This window comes from Gekko japonicus, unplaced genomic scaffold, assembly GCF_001447785.1.
Source record: "Gekko japonicus isolate JY-2015 unplaced genomic scaffold, Gekko_japonicus_V1.1 scaffold215, whole genome shotgun sequence".
In the NCBI taxonomy this organism is placed as follows: Eukaryota; Metazoa; Chordata; class Lepidosauria; order Squamata; family Gekkonidae; genus Gekko; species Gekko japonicus.
The window spans coordinates 1,378,664-1,386,022 of NW_015160215.1; positions in this window are offsets into that span (position 1 = coordinate 1,378,664).

Below are 7,359 nucleotides of genomic sequence, written 5' to 3' on the forward strand. Positions count from 1 at the left end.
CAGTATCACTGTGACCTGTTCTGCCTCCTTGGTGTTGGTGTTATTTCTTTATTCCAGAGTTTTCCCATTTTTCCTGAGCCTAGAGGAACAGCAAACAATTCCAGTATCTGGTGTTGCTTGAAAATCCCCATTGTAATGTTCTGTTGACTGATTCCTACATGTGTATAATCTGCATCTGCAAACTGGATCATGTGGCCAAGGATCCTAACAACTAGTTATTGTGACTTAGCATACTCACGGTAACAGTTTCTTTGGGCGTTCCCCACTCTTAAAATATGAATATCCCCCACTATATCACAAACTTTTTTTTTAACTGTTAAGGCTTGTTTTGTGGGCATGGCAAGTTTTTAAATAGAAATGCAGTACCTAGGGTTGCCAGGTCCTTACCGGCTGCTGGCAGGGGGCTCCAGGATCTGGTTTGAGCCCAATTTTACCATACTGTTTTGCCCAAAAACTAAAGCCTCACCACCCAACGTTGGCGATGTGGTGATGTGACATCTGGGTGACATCATTACATTGCGTTCAGGGGCATTTGCGGGAGGGGTTTCCTTTCACCAGCCAGCTGGCCAGAGGCAGAAAGGGGCCACAAAAGTGGGGGAACCTCCACTTGAACCGGGGGCCTGGCAACTGTAGCAGTACCCCTATTGGCATACAAAAATACTCGTGCAATTTTGGGGGTGCTGGCTCGGTTGGCCCTCTTCCCTTGGCAGAAACTAACCCACACTGGTTTATTTTGAAGCAATTTGCATATCGGTATGAACATGCCTGGCCTGGGGTATGAAAATGAATGTGGTAAGACATCATAAAATAATCCATATGAAACTGTGCTGAGAGTTGGACCATTGGTTGATCTAGCCCAGAATTCTCTGCTCTGAGTGGCTCTCCAGGTCTTTCCCTGCTGTGCTCCTTTTATTATTTTATATTGGAGAGTCTGAGAACTAAATAGTGGTTAATAGCCATGGTGAGTAAAGGGAAGCTCCACATTCAGAGTTAGTAGACCTCTGGATACCAGTGCCAGGAGGCAACATTAGGGGAAGGCTTTGAGCTGCGGTGGCTCAAGTGGTTAAGACGCTGAACTGCAGGCTGTGGAAGGTCAGTAGATCAGCAGTTCAAGACCCGAGTGTGCCGCATGACGGAGTTAGCTCCCGTCTCTAGTTCCAGCTCCTGCCAACCTAGCAGTTCGAAAGCAAGAAATTGCAAGTAGATAAATAGGTACCACTTCAGTGGGAAGGTAACAGCGTTCCGTGCACCTTGGTGTTTAGTCATGCCGGCCACATGACCACGGAAACGTCTTCGGACAGCGCTGGCTCTTCGGCTTTGAAACGGAGATGAGCACCGCAACCCTAGAGTCGGACTCGACTGGCTTTCGAGCAAGGGAACCTTTACCTTTACCTTTGGCCTCTATGCCCTGTTGTTGGCCCTTCAGAGTAATTGGCTGGCTACTGTGTAAGCCAAGATTGACCAGTAGTCTGATCCAGCAGGGTTCTTCTTATATCCTCAGCCTGGCACAATCACATGATTTCAATGCAGTTAGAACAGTATAACTGCTTTGGATTGCACTGTAACAATGCAATCCTATACAGAGGTACTCCTACATCCATTATAAAATGAATTAGTTTAGACTGCATAGAATCACAGTGTAACCTGGGCTCATTTCAAAGCCATTTACATACCAGTGCATAGCAAATGCTACCTGCCTAAAGGATTCAGTCACACCATATTCCACCTTTCTCGCTTTTGTAACCATTCCTTCTAGCGTTAACAAGTCACACTAGTAGTATTGTTTACAAACTGTAAGATAAGGTCAGTGGTTTGCTGACAATGATGAATGTATTTTGAGATGATGTTGGTTACAAATGGACAGGAACTGCAGCATCCTTGGCAAAGGGTGACTTCAAAGATGTAAGGCATATAAAAGTCTCAGCCAATATCTGATTTGGCGCTCTCTCTTTGCATTTGTTGGCACTGTGTCCTTATCTGTGAAACTGACTCACAACTTTCAGATAACTAGTAACTGTTCTGCCAGTGATAACATCTAAAATGAAAACTATCATTGTCAGAAAGAGAAACATAAAATGCTTCTATAAGTCATCTATATTGTCTTTGTTTAAAACATTTTATTTTTAACCATGTAGCTATAAATTGCTCACCATTGTTTTTGTATATAAATGCAGTAACATATAATTCATGTGGTCTTGACCATTATAACACCATATAAAGGTGTTAACCTTTATGGGCCTAAATGGTCTGGGACCAGTGTACCTACAGGACTATTTCTCCTGGTATATCCCCCAAAGCACATTGCACTCAGCTGACAAAAATCAGCTGGTGATTCCTGGCCCAAAGAGTGTTTTCTGTCCTCAACCAGAGCCCGGGCTCTTGCTTGGTGGAACTCTCTACTGAGTGAGATCTGGGCCTTGCAGAATCTGTAAAATGGGGATATTCTGCCAGGTCTATGACAGAACAGTGATGATTTCTAATTAGGCTGACTTCCTCCTCTCTTTCAAAAACCTCTCTGTCCCTTACATCTTTCTTTCCTCCCCTCCCACACTGTCAGGAAATGAGACACTATTGTGCTCTCTTTAAGTGCCACCTCATTCGATCTTTGTAACTTTTAGAGTTGTTTTAAATATTTGTTAAAGGTTTTTAACCTAATTTATTGTTGTTATTTTTATTTATTTAACCTTCAACTTTACCCACCCTGAGCCCTGCTATGCAGGAGAGGGCGAGTTATAAATCCAATAAATAAATAAATAAATTCTTCAGCTCATATAGTATAAACTGGGGACCCACAGGAACTTGCAGAGAAGGGGTAATCCCATCACCTCATCTGGTTTTGTTCCCTCATGCTTGCCCCCCCATTCTGATCACACTTATTCCCCTACTCCCATCACCAGCTTTGAGTGTCAATTTATATGGGATTCCTATGGAACTCCATAATAACATCTATGATGTGAGTACTTTTGCACACATTAGTTCTCTATTTTTCAGGGGTTTAATCCCCCCTTCTTAATTTGGGGGATTTTAATGTAAATCTGTGGTTCCCAGAGGTTTGTAGAAGCATTCCTTCCCTGCCCCTGGTCCTAGAAGTCAGATTATTTGAGCCACATGATGGGGGCCAAGTTTAAGATTAGGTATATGATCTTCAGTGTTTTAAAATGCTTCATTACTTGAAATGCTACAAAAACAGTTTGGCCAGTAATCATTACAAGGTGCAAAATGAATATGCATATCATAGACAAAAGCATCATAATAATGACATATCCTGTGCTGCCCATATCCTAACTTTTCACTCGTTTTCATTTCATATGAGGCATTTTGGATTGTATTAGTACACATCCAATTCAATCACTTTTATACAGGCAGAAGTCCTCCATGACTAAATAGTCAATCACATAATGATTTGTGAAAGGGCACAGACACTTGGTTCACAGATCCTTTTGTATATACTTTATCAGTACCTGCAAAACAATTGTTGCTCAAGAAATGACATTGTGGTCCACCCCCCTACTTTTTCTTTTACTTGTAAGTGCTACGGCTTTCTACTATTTGCAGGTTTTAAAAAATATATAAATAAAATGAACAGACAGTGCGTGAGATAATTATACAGGGGAAACATTCTGCTGCTTTAAAATTTTCTAATGTATTTTTATGGCAACAAGCCAATTCATTTGCAATGCAAACTAACATTGGTACAAAACACAATGATCAAACTATAATCTGTTCCATGAAATTATGTACACTTCAGGCCATTGGTGAAATAAATATATGCAGCTAATCAAAAGTTGGCATTAATTTTCTGATCCTCATTCCTCATCACGCTACTGCTGCCTATGTGCAAAAGGCTTACAAATGGCCTCTGTATTAAAGTATTTTATTCTTCTTCTCTTTGTTCCATAAAATACCTCATGGAAGTAATGCTAGCATGATTTCTTTGAAGAACGGCAGATGCAAAGCTGGCACGATATAGGGACTGAGGTAACAGTCAAAGTTTATTCAGGGCTAGGATTGCCTTGGAGTTGTAGCTAAACCTTTATAAGGCTGTAGCATACTTGATTTTTTTTAGAATGTCACAGGCACAAATTGAGTGGAATTCTCAAAATCAATCTCCATTATCTCATCTCTTGCTTGCTTTAGCCCCTTGTCTTCATCCCCAAAAGCTATTCCTGTGGGTTGTATTACCCTGGGAATAGTGTATGATGTGTGGAGTGCTGCAGTGGTGTAATCGGCACTTCCCAGCACAGGTATTTGCATCACATGTGCAAAGTGGGTTATTTCTATAAAACCCTCTTGTCACTTCACCATGCCCCCAGCACTGCAACCTTGGGAGATTTAGGGATCTGCACCAAGGAAGGAGGAAGACAAATATAATTTCCCTTGTCTGGATCTAAACATGGAACACTGGAAGTAATTATATAAACATCTGCCATTCATGTGTCCTTTTGTAAAATTCGATCCACAAGAGTAATACTGGTTTGGGTGCAGTACAGCAGTTAGCAAATGGATCTCCATGGCTCTCTTGCTTTTAGCAATATAGAACCTTGTTATGGAATTAGTTAATTGTGTTTGGCATGACTCGAAGTATTAAGAACACAAGAAGATGCCTTATGGAACAGACAAAAGTCGATTTAGTTCTACATTCTATATCCAGCAGTGGCTAGTCAGATGCTTTTGAGCTGGGCATGAATCAACAACCCATCCTGCTGCTCTCCCCCCACCAACTTGGCATTCAGTGGGATAGCACCTCTGAACATGTTTGTGCAAGATCTTACATTAGAGCTTGTCCAACTTTTGCATCTGAGAATTAGAGAAATCTACTTAGCATAACACTCTGTGAACTCTTTTGCAAGTGCTTGTACAAGCATGTCTGGAACAGCGCTAGCAGATATTATTTTTCTGTTTATAATTCCTTGGACTCAAATCTTAATCTTCTACTGAAGGAAAAATCTTTTTCCTTTAACGATCATAGCTAATTGTCTAATCTAGGGAATTAAATTAGATTCTGGAAGAATTATTTACTTGAGCAAAGTTATGCAGCATATAGACTCTAGAGGGAGGATGTACAGGGTTGTTGAAAATCCCAAGATGTTTTGAGCTTCTTTTCTGTTCCTTTTGGTCTTAAAGAGAAGGCCTCAAAGCTCTACAACATGTCATTAGTGCACAATGCAGACTTATATGCACAAAGCAGGTACATGGTGCTTTACTATTAATACACAGGTATATTGTGCCTGTGTGTTTTTATATCAAAGTGAAGAAAATGCTGCAACTCCCTGCTACCTAGCTAGAAGATATTTTTAACCCACTCAAAGAAACCAAAGCCCACAATCAACTGTGCAACAGTATTCTCATTCTTTATGAAATGATCTGTAGAAAGGAGACGTAGACTTGTTTTGACAGGTCATTGTGGGCTTTGCTTATGTCAACTGGTTGTATTGATTTTTCATTTGTGTGCCTGTGATTAATTTCTCACCTTGAACAAAAAACAAAAGCAGCATACAGCGCACTTAAGTCGTGAAAGCTGGCAGCAGTTTTACTGTTCAAAATTAAGCTAGCTGTGAACAAGTGGATAGTTTGCTTTTAATTTTCAAGAGGGGGGCATAAATTTAATCTCTCTTTCAGAGGTTCAGAATTTCAGAATGAAATAGTGAAAATGCTTCATTTTTTAAACGAGAGAGACATTTTATGGACATTTTCTAATGCTCAGTAAGAGTACAAGTTTATATATACAATGAACATAGATATTTTAGTATATTCTGGAACATTTCTTGTTAAAAAAATATGCCTCTGGCAAAGAAGTTATATGGCATCACTGGCTGCCAGCTACAACTGGCATGCTGGGAAATGATCAAGCTTCTCATTTCCTTGCTGTCTTTTGTTTAAGACAGTTCTAGCTTAATACAGTTTTGAATATACAGATGGCATTATACTAAGGTAAGGTGTCCTGACTGTATTGGCTTGGACTATTCCAGTCATTGGGACAAGTGAATAAGCATAAGCCTCCCTGCCATACACATTAATATGCACACATTCGTGCACTCACACAAACACACACGTTACAGTATTTTACTTGGACCAACTTGATTTTTGTCCTTCTATAAGACTTTTTTTTTTTTAGAGAACCTTCCCGTTTTCTGGCTCTATTTCATTGTTCAAACAAATTTAATACAAGCAAGAGATAATAAATTCATACCAGAAAATATCTATCTATGTACCTTTTACTTTTTGGTTCTTTGTTTGCTGTTGTTATAACATCAATTTTTCAGTATGGTAGGCATAGTGGTTGTGCAGGCACTGTTCACTCACACTCATGATCAGGGGTCATTTCGTAGAAAAAGAGCTAGGGGAACTCATTAGCATAACTCATTAACATATGCCACACCCCTGACATCAGGGGCCTGGCGGTGGACCTGCAAGGCCAGCGGGAGTGCGAGGAAGCCCCGCCAAGGCCCTCCCTGGCCCCAGGCAGGCAGGGGTGGGGAGAGGCGGGGAGGAAGCAACTTACCCTCCCTCTTCTCCTGCCTCCTCCTGGCTAAATGAGGGATGGAAGCGGGGCGGCTGGAAGCAGGGGACGGGGCTTCATCATTTGCCCCGCCCCCTGCACCTCACCCGGGGGAACTACGTTCCCCCACGTTCCCCCCCGAAATGACCTCTGCTCATGATCCATTCTGGCACTGTAGACAGAGAATTAGATCAAGGTCTAGATGTGTGAGTGCAGTTCCTACATCAGTCATTGCAATGGTGGGGCAAATCATTTCTTCCAGTCTAATTTATCTGTTTAGTACATTTTTATCTCATTCTTCTGCTAAGAAGTTCAAGGTGGTGGAGTCTCTCCACTTGTAAATTTTATCCCCACAATAACCCTGTGAGATTGGTTAGTCTGAGAAAGTGTGTGACTGGACCAAGGTCACCTGGTGTACCCTAGTTCAGGTTATCATACATGAACTCCATTCATCAGTTTTATTCTCACAATAGCCCTGTGAGATTGGTTAGACTGAGTGAGAGGGAGTGCAGTTAGACCAAGGCCACCTAATATATTTCATTGCTGATTGGGGATCTGAACTTGGGTCCAACATTCTGTCCACTGTCAATCTCATCTTTGCAATGGAAAAAAGAATGATTTGTGGTGTAGTGCTGTTTTGGAAACAACTGTTCAATTGTGAAATAGAAGGCACTCGCTTTATGAGAGCTTTCCATATAGGGTTGCCAAGTCTGGGTTGGAAAATACCTGGAGACTTTGGGGGTGGAGCCAGGAGAGGGCGGGGTTTGGGGGAGGGGAGGGGCCTCAGTATAGTACAATGCCATAGAGCCAACCCTTCAAAGCAGCCATATTCTCCAGGGGAGCTGATCTCTGTCGGCTGG